The sequence below is a fragment of the Monodelphis domestica genome, chromosome 2, assembly GCF_027887165.1.
Source record: "Monodelphis domestica isolate mMonDom1 chromosome 2, mMonDom1.pri, whole genome shotgun sequence".
NCBI classification, from domain to species: Eukaryota; Metazoa; Chordata; class Mammalia; order Didelphimorphia; family Didelphidae; genus Monodelphis; species Monodelphis domestica.
Window position 1 is genome coordinate 339,161,075 of NC_077228.1, and position 16,563 is coordinate 339,177,637.

Sequence of the window (16,563 nt, forward strand, 5' to 3'; positions counted from 1 at the left end):
TGATTATTTATGTCAGTAGCAAAATTTATGTAGAACACAGGACTATTAGGATAGTGCTGAAATTTCTGAAGGTTTATCTAAGTAGTCAAAGTGTCCTTTTACCAATGTTTAGTGAGTTAATGAGTCAGAAACCATTTATTTACCAAACCTTGTTTCTTATAGTTTTCTCTGTTTCTGAGCTTCTGGTAGCAAATAGGTGAAAATAATTGGTCTGGTCATTAGAATACTTTCTCTAGTACCCAGCTATTACTTCTCTAGCTGTACAGAAACAAATTTTTTTTTAAATTTTATTCCATGTATATAGCATTCCATATTTTGCTTTCATATGTTTTGCACAGATTTTTTTCCTCTTTCAGGAATGCTCTCCATCCACATCTTCATTTGTGGAAAACTTTGGCTTAGTTCAAAGCTTAGCTCAAGGGACATTTCCTATAAGTGACCTTTTTTGTGTTCCCTCAATTAGTAACATTTCTCCCAAAATTATTTTGTATTTTCATATCTGTGCACATGTCAAGTAGATTGAAAGTTACTTGAGTGTAATTTGACTTGTGTTTTTTCTATCTCACACCTACAGTACCTAGCATTTACTGGTTACTTAGTGTGCTTATTGTATTCATTTGAATTAAATTGAAGGAAAGAAGTCTGCGGTACATGATAAACCCTTTATTTGCATATAATTTGATGGGGATGAATTTTAAACTCTTACGTCATCTACTTAGTAAACTTTTGTTAATGAGATGAGCTTTATAAAAATAGATTTATCCAATCTTCCCTAATAAAAAGTTTTTGGTTTACAAAATGTTATTATGGGTAAAATGCATTCCAAGAATGTGAGGACTTAATTGCAAATGAAATTACCTAAATGTCAGTAGGAGTCCACTCAGCTATAGATAAATTGAATAATAATTAGTTAAGCTTTATTATGCTTTTAAAAAACAGCTAAATAACTATTGAAAAGGCATTATTTATTTATTTTTTTAATTTAAGGGGAAAAAGTTAGGCAGTAATATTTATTGAGTATTGACTAAGTGTGACTGGTGGGTTGTCTCCCCTCACCCCCACCCCACGAAGCTTACTCTAGTGCAGGATAAACCACATAAAATTAAAGGGAAATTGATTAACAAATAAGTAGTAATATGATCCCAACAGAATATATAAATATCATGAACATATGAATATAGTTAATCTCTGGAGACTACTTGTAAAAAAAGTGCATTTTTAGCAGTGATTTAAAATAGTTGAGAGATAAGGTTTGGCAGAGAGGTAGATAAGGATCTTCTAACTAGAAAAAATAATACCACCAAGGCTATGGAAGAAAGAATATGAAAAAAAGATGTCTTAAACAAGAACAACTAGATGATTTGGGAATAAGAAGTCTTAGTAGTTTAAGATCTGCAGAAATTCAGAGAAGAACAATTAAAATGAAGTTCATGGAAGAATAATTAGAGATTTAGAGACTCTTAGTGGAAGAGAAAGGGAAAAGAAACAAGAACAAATAGGATGGTTTTTTTTTTAAAAAGATTTAATTGATATTGTCTTCTTACATCGTTTACCATGATAAATTCAAAATGAATCTGACCTGAATATTAATGATTACACATCATAAACATTTTAGAAATAAGCAGATTATATTCATTTCCCAGCTATTGGGTAGGAGATGAATTCTTATCTTGATAAGTGATAGAGAAATTATAACAGATAAACTATATAATTTTATTACAAACAAAATTGATACATACAGGATAATAAGACAAGAAGTCATTGACTGGTGAAAAAAATATATTTTCCTTGGATAAGGATTTGGTACCCAACATACATAAACAACTGATAGATATATATAGAAATATATAGATAGATAGAAATATATAAAAACAAAAGCCATTTCCTAGTGAATAAAGGATATGAACAAATGTTTCTCAAAAGAAGAATTGCAAACTCTTAAATCATATGAAAAAATTCTCCAAATAATAAGAGAAATGCAAATGAAAACAGTCCTGAGAGTTTATCTCATATCCAGCTGATTGACAAATATAGCAATAGATTGAAATTGAATCAGAGGGGGTGTGGAAAGACACACATTAGTGCATTGATAATGGAACTACAATTTATTACAGTTGTTCTTGAAGACAATTTAAATTTATCTAAAATTGACTAAAATATCTGTACTCTTTTATCTGTTGATTAGTTTCCTAGAAATATGCCCTAGGGACAAGAATGCTCCATATATACCATAACATTTATTGTATAGATTTTTGTGATAACAAAGAAACAAAAGTAGCTACTCATCAATTAGGGAATGATTTAAAAAATTTCAATTTACTAAATAATTAAATATATTATTCTGCCATAAGAAATAACAAACATCTCGAATACAGAGAAGTATAAAAAGACTTACACAAACTGTTAGAAAATAATGGTAAGCAGAGCCAGTTAAATAGTTTATGCAATGACTACAACAATGTAAATGGAAAGAATGATAATCACAAGTGATAAAAGTGAATACTACAAAATTACAAATAAAACGCGGTACCAAAGAAGAGATATAAGAAAAATTTCTTCTCATTTCATTGCAGAGGTAAGGTGTCCATGGATGTCAAACACTGAGCATAGTTTTAATTTTTAAAAATATATTGATTAGCTTTACTGACTTTTAAATCTTCCTCTTCCTCCTTTTTCTTTTTAAAAATTCATTGTTAAAAAGAGGCTCTATGGAAGGGGTAGTGAAGTGATGGAAGTATAGATGATTTATAGATGTATATATGTATAAATATAAATATCAGTGAAAATCCATTTTAAATAAAGGATTGAACAATGAAAAGTTATGTTCTTAAATTTTCAGACTCCTGCAGCAACTGAAGGGAAAAAAATAAAAATAACCTAAATTTCAAAAGACATTTAAGAACCCTCAAACTGGACTTCTATTTGATAAAGATAGCCAGCAGTGATAATAATTATGGTAGTAATAGTAACAATAATTTACTTATTATTTCTAGGCCTACAAAACTGTTTACATTTATTATCTTATTTGGTCCTCAAAACAACCTTCACAAGTGTTAATCATTGAAATACATTATTGTAAATTTGCCAGGAACCTAGCCTTAAATTCTTACTTAGTTATTTGGAACACTTTTTTATATGATTTGTTGATAACTAGCTTTTCTTAGTTGAGAACTAACTGTTCATAGCCTTTCACCACTTATCTATTGGGGTAAAGATTTAGGCATCCATACTCTAAAAGAGTGATGAGGGTGAGTTCCAATTTTAGTAGTTTTCTCTGGTAGATAAAATATGCATAGATGTACATGTATGTGTGTGTGTGTTTGCGTATACATATGTAATAGCTAACGGGTGAGAGGGCTAGTATCTATACAAAATTAGCAAATTAGTTGGTATTGTGTTGATATTTTTGCTTTCATCCCAGTTTTGATTAAATAATTGCTGCTGTCTTTACTAGGACAACCATAAAAATGTTTAAAGGTAACATTTATTCCCAGAAAATTTAATGATTAATTTATGGTATTGGAAGAAAAATGAAGACAATAATTTTGAATTAAATAAGAAAAAAACATAAACAATGAACTGATTTCTTTTTCATTGCTGGCTGTTAATCAGGGCTCTTTTGTAATATCTTTCTCTCTCCCGTCATCTCTTCCTCTATGTCTGTCACGCTGTCTTATACATACAAACACACACCTTTCTAGAATCATCTGTAATTTTGAAAATGTAATCACCAGTACAGTATTCATAGCTTTTCATAGGACATTAAAATAACTTGGCATACTTCTTGTGGCCCACACTGGCCTGAGAAATTCTTCTGCAGAGAGATAAACAGATCTATTGTAAAGAAACTTTTAATTTCATTATTACTTGTTAGTGATTATTTCACTTTTGTTCTTATCCACTATAATTCTTGCCAAATATATTTATATTTAAGATCTAAAGTGATTATTATGTTTTAACAAAGATGAAGAAAAAAATATTGTCCATCTCCTGAGTCCCATAAAATATTTGTTTCTACCCAGTACAAAGATAAGAGAGTGGATCTTGTTTGAGGAACAATGAATAGGCCAGTATCATTGCTTCATCAAAGTTATGCATTGATGAATAAGGGGTACAAAGACTGGAAGGGTGATGGGGATGGGGACTAGGTTTTGGAGGGCTCTGAATGCCAGAAGACTTTGTATTTGATCCTTGAAATTATAGGGAGCCACTGGAATTTGTTGAGTATGGGGCAAGGGGGTATGGTGACATGATGGTTTGCTTATTTCTTTGGTGGAAAATTGGCATGAATTCAGAATTTCGTTTTGGAGCCAATAACTGATAAAAGTGTCTCATTTAATGTACAGCATATAAATTAAACCCATTTTGGAGACTATTTTAAAATAGAAAAGGAAGACGTGGATGGTGTTTGCTGTAGGTTTTCATTTCTATGTTATTAGTTTATGTCAACAAAGAACAGAAGAAAGCAAGGCAAGATAGTAAAGGAGATAGCATTTATAAATATGGTAGGAGCAATGCCTGTTTTATAGGACAATTAGGATTTAATGAACCTAATAATTTTTTAGAAACTTATTATCAGATTACATTAATGGGAACCTTTGGTTCTGTTATTTTCATTATCTTCATTTTTAAGATTTGCCTGGATATGTTTCTGGGTAGAGATGAAAGAAAAGATATAAAAACAAAATGTGGCTAATATCTCATTGCATAACTAATTTTCAGGTCCTTAAGAAAGCAACTGTTTTCCTCTAGATAGTTTACATTTACAAGTATTTGGAGAGTGTTCTGGTCAACACCTCTCTTACAGGTTTCTTATAGGTTAGGTTACATGGCCTACAAGATAAGTTTCAGAGCTGGGAATCAATCTCAGATTTCCTAACTGCAAATTCAGTATGTTTTCTACTATTACCATGCTGCTGTTGATACTTTTTGTTATTATTTTACATTTGTTTCTGGAACAATTATTCCTTCCCTACATTTCTCCACACTCCCATTGACATTTTACTTTGTAACAGAACAAAAAAAATATTTAAGCAAAAATACAAAGCAAAAATACCAAATACATCAAGTACTTCTGACATTATCATTCATTTTATATAGATGTATGTATATGTGTGTGTATATATGTGTATCATAAAAATATATGTGTGTCATAAATATATGACATCTGGCTTGACAACCCTCTGCATCTCTGCCTTTATGGAGAAAGGTGCTTTTTCTCAACCCTCAGTGGTTTTTCTTTTTCTTAAATTTTGGCTTCCTTTTTAGCAATCTTTTTAATTTTCATTGTTATGATTATTTCAAAATGTCCTTTTGGTTCTTCATTGTACTTTAATTTATGGAGATGTTTCCATTTTTCACTTCTTCATGTTTGACATTGTTAACTGCATAGAAATATTTCTTTATATCCATATACTAGAATCTTTCCTACAGTTCCCCAATTGAGAGAACTTACTTTGGTTTTAATTCTTTAATACCACTAAGAGTACTACTATTAAAATTTTCATATATTGTGTACTCTTGTTTCTGTTTTTGACCTTTTAGGGGTATGTGCTTAGTTGCAGGATAGATGGGTCCAAGGGTATGGACAGGTTAACCACTTTTCTTGAATAATTCCAAGGCCATGTCCAAAAGACCAATTCATATTTCTACCAAAAGGTTATTTTGATTATTTGAAGCCTGTCCAATACAGACCATTACCATTTTTTGTCATTTTTATGTATTTGCAATGTGAAGTGAAATCTCAGAATTATTATAATTTGCTTTTTTTCTTTATTAATAGCTTGGAGGGTTGTTTTCTTATGGTCATTTATAGTTTACATTTCTTTGTCTTGTATTTAAGTATTTATGAACGTGCATTCCCTTAGTAAACTATAAACTTTTTGAAGGCAGAAACTATTTTGCTTTTGTACTTGTGTCTTTAGTGACTAGCACCAATGCCTGGCAAAAAGGCACTTAATAAATGTTTGTTGATTGATTGAAAACTTGTTTATGTCCTTAAATCCTTATTTATTGGAAAATAGTTCTTTATATTACATATTTGTGTTAATTCCACATAAATTTTGGATTCCCAACAGTGATGCAAATGTTTTTCCCCAATCAAGAGTTTTATCTTCTTATGCTATCTTTATTGTTATGTATAGAATTGAAATTGTCTATTTTGTCTTTTATAATCTCCTCTGGTTCTAGTTTAAGATTTCTCCTTTTAGCTAATAGTTGTGAAAAGGTTCTCTATTCCATTTCTGTATGATGTGACCATTTACATTAAAGCTACAAAATCCATTTCGAGTATGTTGTGGCATATTGTATAAATTGTCAGCCTCATAAGTAACCTAATTTCTGCCAAACTTATTTCAAGTTTTTCGAGAAGTTCTTGTCGAAAAGGGAGTTCTTATTTCAGTAATCTGTTGGTGGGTTTATTTGATATTGGGGTATTCTGTATATTAATTCTTTCCTATCTGTTTCTTTCATTAATACTTTTCTGTTTATTAACTTGTAACAAATTACTTTGATGACAATTTTTAATAATATTATTTGAGATATGATAAATACTGCATTGTGTTCATTTTTGTGTTTCATTGTTTCCTTTTAGATTCTAGACCTTTTTTCTTCTAAATGAATCTTGTTTACCATGTCGATTCATAATAGCTGAAGTTATCTTGAGAATTTTGTTTCTGGTTATGACTATATAATTATTGACAACAATTAAGATGGTTAAAGATATTCATAGTGATACAGATGTATGTTTCTTTAGAAATATTTAGTGTTTAAATTGTTTCAAAAGCACCTAAGGTCTATTCTACTTTTATCATCAGAAGTACTTTGTACTTGATTTAAAAATCTGTAAAACTGTTTTGAGGATAGATAAATGTAGATAATAGAATACTTAATGTAGTATCATGCATTCAGAGAATGTTCTATAATTTCTTGATGATTATAATGCCATGGTAATCTTAACAAACTTTATATTAATTATTAAAACATATCTCAGTTAACTAGAACCTAGAAAAGCTAGAATTAAGTTTCCTGTTTCTGTACTGTACTTTTAAAATTTGTCAGTTTTCCCTTCACAAAATTTTCTACATCCTTTCTTGTTTTTCTACTCACATGAGTCCCATTCTAACTAGTTCAGGCTCTTATCACCTTTCATCTAGACTATTTAACAGTATCCTAATTGGTCTCTCCCATGTACTTTCCATGTATAACTGCCAAAGGTTGCAGGTTACCCCATCATTTCCCTGTTCAAAGGAATCCATTATGTATCTATTGCCCCTAATATAAAATACAGAGTTCTTCACAATGTGACTCCATCCTACCTTTCTAGTCTTACTTCATCATAGTCTCTTTCAGGCCTATTGCTTATTGCCAAAGTGGACTGTTAGCTAAATTGTGAACTCTGTGGTCCCTCTCTTGTCCCAGTGACTTTGTATGATCCCCAACCCCTTCCCAGAATGCATTGTCATCTCTGCCCTCAGAATACTTGTTTTCCTTTAAGATTCAACTGAGGTGTTACTGTCTTTGAAAACTTTCCCTGTTGTTAGTACCCTCTTACTATATTCTATTCCCCAATAAACTATAGGCTTTGTCAGGAACTATCTCATTTTTTGTATCTGCAGCATCCAACTCAGGGCCTTGCATGTAGGGAGTGCTTAATAAAGATTGGCTATATTTTATGCAGTATTTGGAGAGGCTCCCTCAAATTCTATAATTTTGTCAGTGTAGAGAACTTACATTTCCTCTACATTCTTGGTATTTGAAGGTGTTTTGTTCCTTTCGAGGTTAATTATATTATTCCTAGTCCATAAGAGTTGATTGCATGAGAATATTAGAAGCTCATTGACTTGAACTAATTAGAAGGAGTACTAGACAGAAATTGTGAAAAAAAAATCTTTTAAAACATTCCTTAAAACGAAGGAAGTTGTTTTATTTTTGCCTAATGATTTCTGATTGATTGATTTATAGACATCCCATATGATGTTGCCTCAACATTGTACTTTTCCAGTAATATCCTTTCAACAAACATTTATTAAGTGCCTATTATGTGCCAGGCACTATTTTAAATACTGGGGATACAAAGATGAAAGTGAAAGTCCCTGCCCTCAAGGAGTTTTCATTCCATTGAGGAGAAATGTTATAAATGCAAATGAGTAAATATGAAATATAGGCAAAATAGTTTCTGATGGGGAGAGTACCAGCAACTAGTGGGATAAGTCATACTTCAAGATGAGCTATGAAGAGAAAGTTGTATTTTAAGAGGCAGAGATGAAGAATGAGTGCATCCACAACAAGAATATTCTATATAAAGACACAGGGATGAAGAGATGAAATGTTATATACACATAATAATAATAATTAGATCAGCTTGACTGAAATGTAGTCTACTAAGGGGGGGAGTGAAAAATTTTCATGGAAAGGTAAGACTTGAACCAGATTGGGAAGGACCTTAATTGCCAAGCAGAGAAGTTTATGTTTTATCCTAGGGGCAACTAAAGCAACGTGCTTCTTGAGCAGTCATAGTTAGACTTCTACTTTAGTAATATTAATTTTGCAGCTCTGTAGAGTATCAAATGGAGAGGGGAAAGAATAAATCCAGAAAGGTCAATTAGTATCTTATTGCTCTCTTAATAATACCGTATTCCAGGTAAGAAGTGATGACCAGAAATGGTGTGATGACCACATGAGGAGAGAGATGTTTTAGAGGTAGAAGTGACAAAATTTGTCCACTGCTTGTATATGGAATGAGGAACAAAGCATTATTAAAATTGACTCAGAGATTATGAATCTGGGTGACAGGAATGATAGTGATACCCTCAGCAGAAATAGGGATGTTAATTAAATTCCCCTTCAACCTCGCAACTCTCCTGCTATAATGTCTATAGACAACATCCTGAGAGCCCTATCTTCTTTTAAGTGATGGTGTGATGACAACATTAACTTCCCAAAACATTGATCTGCTTATAGTCATTATATTCTTCACTCCAGTTGCATACTTATTGTTCCTGTGTAATGGCCTTCTTTTGGTAATGTTTTCATAGAACCAGTTAAAATAAGAGGTAGAGTATACCTAATTGATACTAAATTTCTAGATTAAAGTATACCCATTCTTTAAACCTATAATGGGAATGTATCTCTTCTGTCTATTGTTTTCCTCACTCAGATTAACCCTTTCAAACAATTAACAGCTTTTCTGGCTTCTTTACTATAATAGATAAAAATAGAAACCCTTTGCCTTCTGTTGGCTTATGTATTAGATCCTTGGCCTTCTGAATTTATAGCTTCTTATCCTTCACTTAGCTGACTTGCCTTGACCAGTGACTGACCACCACTAGTGATATTTCTAAAGTAGGAATTTGAATTAGATTTCTTTAAGGACTTTTCAGGTTCTAAAATATGTGTGAGTTTAAAATATTCCCACCAAGACTTTACTGATTTAAATAGGCATAATTTAAACTGAGACCCCCCTCAACACTATATTGTCAAACACATACATATTTTACCTAGATTGATACACAGGTATATGAGCACCCCGTTGTTGGTCTGTTACTAAGAACCAGAGATAACTAACACTCTTTGAGTGCTACACTGGTTTTCAAGTCATATTAAAAGACTTAAACCTAGGTATCAAATATGTTAGGTAGAGGTTTTGGAGGATTTTTGGAAGGACATGGATAAGAAACAGAATGAGAAGGCATGGATGAGTTGTGTTCCTTACCATTGTAATTGGCATTAATTTTTATTATGTAAATGCATGCTTTTAAAGTACTTGAAAACAGTTTGTTCTCAAGTGTTTTAAACATCTTTGAAGCGGAGCCGAGGGCAGCAGAGAGCACGGAGCCGCGAGCCCAGACAGCAGCGCATGCCCCGAACTCTCTGCCACCCCCTGTCCGCAGCAGCAGCAGAGCCAGACAGCCCAGCACTATGGCCAACTGGAATGCCTACATGGACAACCTCATGCTGGACGGGATCAATCAGGATGAAACCATAGGCTATAAGGACTCACTCTTTCTGCTGCTCTACCTGGGAAAATCTTCATCAGTATTATGTTGTGAGAGGTAGGCATGTTTGATGGAAAGAAAAGTCAAGTTTTTTCACAAATGAATTGATATTGGGTATTTAGAAATGTTCAGGGTTGAGGTTTTCACTGCTGCAGGGTTGGGAATTTACCATGGGTCTTCATGCCAAGAACACGGCTTACTTTCAACCTCACAGTCACTGACTGCCAAGAAGTCAGCCCCGTTGATGGGAAAGGAAAGTGTCTGAGGTGAAGGTTGATCTATAAATGTTATGAAATGGCTTCCTACCTTTAGTATTCTCAGAATTCCCTCTCCCCTCTTCTGATCCTTTCTTTCCCTCTCTTGTCTCCACTTCTGTACCCACCCTGTTAACTCATTATTTTTAACTCTTCCCTTACCTCCCCTCCATCCTTGTTCTTGCTAAAAAATCCATACTCTGGGCAGCCATGAGTTGGGTAAACATGTATATACCTACTTTCTCTAAAACCTAAGCTTTTCACAAGCTTCCTTCTGGTATATTATTGGGGAAATTGGGGCGAAGAGAGAATTAAGTTTTACTGTCATAATTTTAAAAATATATATATATATTTTGCATCCTAATTTTAGAATATGAAAAAAGAAACTTACATTTTCTGATTTTTTTTGTATTATTACACAGCTCAGTGTCTGACTTACACATTCCAAAAGAAATGTATATAACTGTATGATCTAATTGTTCTTGTGTATAGTTTTGTTACTTTAACGGATCTATGATGTCATTGACAAACATATTCCCTTCAGTTCTACAGATTATAACCCATCTATGCCTTCTCATCTCATGTGATTTTTGACCATGACCTGCCATAAATCCTTCATATTGGTTCCAACAATCATTCTAAGAATTTTCTTGTAGCTCTCTTGATATTCTGCGGATACCAGTGGAGCGCAGGAATTATACATATTAATTCACATGTGTATAATATTTGTCTTTCATATTGCATTGTTTTCTGTACACTAGTCATGTTGTTTTAGGCAGTATATATTTTGTTTCACTGATTTGTTGAACTAAGATGATTTGGGAAAGACTTTGAAAAGAGATGAAAAAAATTATTAGATTTAAAACTAGCTGTGTTGGCCATGACGATGATTAAAAGTAACCAAGAAAACTAAGAGAAAAGGTGTGCTTATAGCAAGAGCAAGTTGATGAGAGAAATGGGTAGTAATATCCTTGTGATGAAAATTGGTGTTATGAATACCTAGCTCACACTTACTATTGAATATATAAATGGATCAGTGGAGAAATGAAGAGTGTTATTATTTGTTGTTTGAGATAGTCAAAATTATATTTGAGAGAACCATCCTTTTGTATTTGTTGGAGATTTCTTGAGTTTATAATTACCTAATTAGGGCACAAAGCAATGAAGAACTTTTTTTTCAGGAAAGGAAAAAAAGATTAATGTAGACAAGTGGAAGAATCTGTAGGGAACTATATGGAGAGGAAATATGTGGAAGAACTGGTAACTCCCAAGATTGCAGACAGTTGTAGTGGAGTTATATCTGTGAGTATATTTTTCTTTTTTTTTGGCATTTAGTTTACTAAGTTCAGTACCCCCAAAAGTAATTTTCTATTTCAAAAATCAGCTATAGGAAGATGGCTCAATTTTTTTTTCTTATTTATTGAAATCACACTTCCTTAGTAACATTCGTAATTTACAAGTTTTAATCAATTATATCAACCAGTCCATTCTTATGTAAGAGACCCAAGAATGTTTCTCAAAGAACATAGCTGATACATATTTGTTATTTCTATTCAGTATGCAATAAGCTTTCTGATTTCTGACATTCTTTGAGACACAGTTGACTCTGCTGAACAATCTTCAATCAGGATAAAGAATAAAAAATAAGGAATCAAAGTTGAAGTAAATTTATCATTCTCACATTCTGTTCTTCTAAATTTAAAAAAATTCTACTTCTATATGAATGAAAAGAAAGCTTTAATATTTAAATCATTGAATTTTTCAACACTTTAAAAAGTGTATAGCTAAGAGATGATTGCAGTGTTGATATTTTATATCAGAACTATTCTAGTTCAGAGGAACCAAGTTTCTCTCTCTCACACACACACATCATTACATCATTATCACAGCCCATGACTTCCACTATTTCCAAGTAAAACTTTTCCCTCTTCACAGTGAAGTATAGTTAAAACAAAATAAATTAGCACATTGCCTGTATCTGACAGCATGTGCCTCATTCTGTACCTATAACCTTTTAGAAAATTCACAGGAAACATTTTTCATCATCATTCTTCTAGTCATAAATGGCCTCTGCATTGATCAGAATTCTGATGTCCTTCAGTGTTTTCCTTTATGTGATTGTAGTCACTGACAGTTGTTTTTCTAGTTCTCCTTCCTTTGTTCTAGTTCTTGCAAGTTTTATTAAGTTTCTCTGAATTCTTTATATTTGTAATTTTTTATTGGTAAAATAAAGTATTTCATTATATTCATATACCATGAATTACTAAGCTCCCTGTTCAGGACCCACTTTGTTTCTAGTTTTTCCACCCCCAAAATACTATTATAAACATTTTGGTGTGGATGATACTTTTCCTTTTGTTTATTATTATTATTTTTTACTTAGTAATAGGACTACTGGAATCAGAGGGTATGTACAGATTGGTGACTTTTCTTATGTTATTTCTAATTATTTTCCAAAATGGTTGTTCCAAATTGTATCTCTACCAACAGTTCATTATAGTGTGCTTGTTTATCCCTCTTAAGATCCCTTAGAGGCCATCTAGATTGTAGAATAGACTCTTTGAGAGCAGTGGCTGCCTCCATTTTTATATGTGTACCTCTGGTACCTCCAGTAGTGCATGATATATAAGTACTTAATAAATGGTGGTTTAGGGATCATTCCAGTCCCCTCATTTTACAAATAAGGAAATTGAGCTCTAAGAAGGTTAAATGACTTGCTGTAGTCACTGTGGTAGTATTAAAGGCAGGATTTGAACCCCTGTCCTCCAACTCTAGAATACATTCTTGCCACCCTGTACCTTGCTTCTTGATTTGCTGCAAAGATTTTTTCTTCCCTGACTAAATCTCTGTTTACTTTGGCCAAATTGATTTTTCTTTTTGGTCTCTTCAGAATTATATAATAGAAATGGACTATTCTATCCTTTCTGATCTCTTCTGTCCCTTGTTTGGTGAAGAGTATTCTTCCCATTCATAGTTATGCAAGGCACTTACTTTTAGTCTCTTGGATTTTTTTTTAAACATGTGACTTTTTTAGGTCACATCTGTTTTGAGTTTATTATGGCATATATTATGGCATATTGTGTAAGATGCTGGTCTAAAACTAATTTGTCAAAATCCTTTACAATTTTCTAACTAGTATGTACTGAATAGAGAGCCCTTACCCCTGTGATTTTTTTTTTTTGTATTCTGGGGATTATTAAACATTGCCAAAGGGATTCCCCTTAAAAGCAACAACAAAGGAAAATTAGTAAATCTGAAATTTCTGCATAGTTGGAGAGATGCTGGTTAAGATAATGTGTAATTGATTCCATTGATTGAATGACTAAATATCTTTTAGACTAGATTAGACTACCTCAACCCATCAGGAAAGGGAGTATGACTAAATCTCTGTGAAGAGGAAGGAATAAGGGATTGCTTAATTCTGGGTTTCCCCTAGCTCTTTCAAGCCAAGTAGGTTGGAATTTATTAAGCATCTACTGTATTCTAGGCACTGTGCTAGGTCCTAAGAACACAGAGGTAAAATCTAGATATTCCCTCCCCCACTGCCCCCCACCCCCATTATGCCCGTAGTTAAATATGTGAACAGTAAAACAGAGTTGAGATTTTTATCTTGTTTTTGGAGGCAGGCAAGCCACATGAGCTGAATGGACTTTGAAAAGGGTTAAGGATTGTAAGAGATAGGGTAAACAGATAATACATTCCAGGCATTGGGTAAGGGTGCTGAAGGAGGAATATACTATCTATGCAGAAGCCTGAAGAAAGGAGCTGAATTTTGTTTACATGGAATATTAAGCTTTTTGGCTAGAATTGAATACATGATGGTATAGCAGTTGGTATATAGCAGATGGTGGCAGATTGGGAAAGGATTTGAATACCAAGGAAGGGGTTTGTATTTCATTTGTTAGTTTGTTTTTTAAACTGAAGTCAGTAGATGATTTTTGAGCAGGAAGAGAGTTTTGGTTAGAAATGTGCTTTTGAACTATCATTTGGGTAACTGTGTCAAGGAAGATCTTTACAATAGTGTAGACAAGAGATGATGATGATGGTAGTCAAAGTAGCCTTGTGATTAGAGAGAAGAGAATAGATATTAGAGGTGATGAATTTACAAGATTTCCTACTGAGAGTATCTGTACTCTCAGAGATCCATTGGACTGATTCAGACATGATTAGACCTTTTTAGGATAGGAATAGACTGGTGTTTCCAGTCATGATTGGTTTCAAACCTTTACCCTGAGTGTGGTGATGATAACCTCATGGTTAGGTTTATGCCAAGGTAGGCTAAATTTTTGCACATGCAGTAGGTACTTAATACCTGTTGAATTGACCATGCAATTACTGATGCTGTGCATTGGTTGGGAGGTCTGCCGTAAAATAAAACTAGTTAAGTGTAGTAATAGTAGTTACTATTTACACAGCGTTTACTGTGCACCAGGTACTGTGCGCTAAGCACTTTTCAATTGTCATCTCTTTTGATCTTTACCTTGGGTGGGTAGGTGCTATTTTTATGTCCATTTTACAGTTGAGAAAACTGAGGCAAGTAAAGATTAAATGACTTGCTCAAGGTCATACAGCTGCTAGTTAGTGACTGAGGCCAGATTTAAATTCAGTTCTATCCACTGTGCCTCCTAACTAGTGGACAGATCACTGGATTTGGATAGGGAAAGCTATTACTGTTTAGTTCTTTGGATTTTCAGTGGATTTCAATGATATATGTCATTTTAATTCATAAATCAGAAAGAGAAGGCGTGGAGTCAAGGTATGAATATTTTAACTTAGGACTAGAATGATTACTTTAGTATCTATTTAAATAACTCATTTTTAGATGTCAAAGGCAGAACTGGGACAAGATGTACTATCATTTGAATTTGTTCCTTGGACATCCATTTAAATATTTTTATGTGAGGTTGTACTAAAACAAAAATATTATTAATCTGGTATCCTGCTTTTGCCCAATAAATGGTTTACAAATGAAAATACTTATATTCTTTTAGTTTCTATAACTAATTTCTGCATTCACATTTTTTAGTGTTCTACCTCTACCCTGTGATTACTCAGTCATAGTAATGATTATATTCTTTTTTTTTTTTAGTGCTTCATACCTGCAATTTGAAATCTCAGAATAGGAATTTCTCTTCCCTAACATATATTGGCATTTTATCTGAAATTATGAGACCTAGAAGGTTGTCTAAGGCATTGGTGTCAAACTCAAATAGGAAGGGATCCTTGTCTGTGGCATGTTGACTTGGAAAACAACATAATGTATTATAGTTTTGTTTATTTTATGAAGCATTTCCCGGTTATATTTTAGTCTTGTTTGGGCCCCAGTTCAAAGTTTTGTGACCTACTACCCCCTAGTTTGATACTTCTGGTTTAGAGAACTAAACGATTAGATGACTTGCCCAAGGTCACACTTCTAATATGTATCAGAAGCAGGTCTTGAAACTTCTTGCCTCTGAGTTCTGACCCTATTTCCTTATTTCATCATTCTGTTTTTCTTCATGTTTCATGTTACTCTTTTTATGAAAATACATAACTCATTTCACTTAGTCATATTTTTTTTGTTCTTGTTCTGACTTATACTTTTATCATTTAAGGAAACTCCCATCTATTACAAATTATCTCTTAATTGATTGTCGTAGTAAATTGCCTGGAGGAACATAGGAGATAAGTTGGCTGTTTTTAATTATGTAGCTAATTTGTCATAGGCAACCTCAACTCAGGTTTCTTGTGACAAAATTGATCCTATGCTCTTTATGCCAGGCTGCCTCTAACCAGAACAGACTCTTTATTGGGGGTGGGTTGGGGAATACAATTACATACAAGTATATTTTCCTTATGATTTGATTTTAAATTTAAAAGAGTGGAAATCTTTGTAAAATGTAGAATTCCTTCTTAAGTGGAACATCATGTAACTTTTATTTTTTGGAACCCTTATCTTCTATCTTAGAATTAATACTAAATATTGGTTCTCAGGAAGAAGAATGGTAAGGGTTAGGCAATGGGAGTTAAGTGACTTGTCCAGCTCCACACAGGTAGGAAGTACTGAGGACAGATTTAAACCTAGGGCCTGGTGATCTATCCATTGAGCCACCTAGCTATCCCGATCATTTAACTTTTGAATTGATGACTCAAAGTGGATAAAGTAGAATGATACTGATATAAAGATAAAAATAGACCCAAGGTTCTTTGCTAACAAATTATAGTGCTTTTGTGGTTTTTAATGTTTTTTGGTTTTCTGTCTTCTGCCTCTTTGTCAGTTGTAATATCTATCAAATGAAATATTTGAAAAGTACTTTACAGTAAAGGCACATAAT

At 32.9% G+C, this 16,563-nt stretch overlaps 1 protein-coding gene and 1 non-coding gene across 4 annotated transcripts in view; both read left to right on the forward strand.

The window, feature by feature from the left end:
- The window catches only part of LOC100024704 (cytochrome b5 reductase 4), a 103,405-nt gene that overhangs the window by 56,696 nt on the left and 30,146 nt on the right, over positions 1-16,563 (forward strand). The gene's annotated exons all lie outside the window — the stretch shown is intronic.
- On the forward strand, positions 9,818-9,878 carry MIR7280 (microRNA mir-7280). The gene has a single exon (NR_127475.1). It is a non-coding gene; the product is annotated as a microRNA mir-7280 (primary transcript).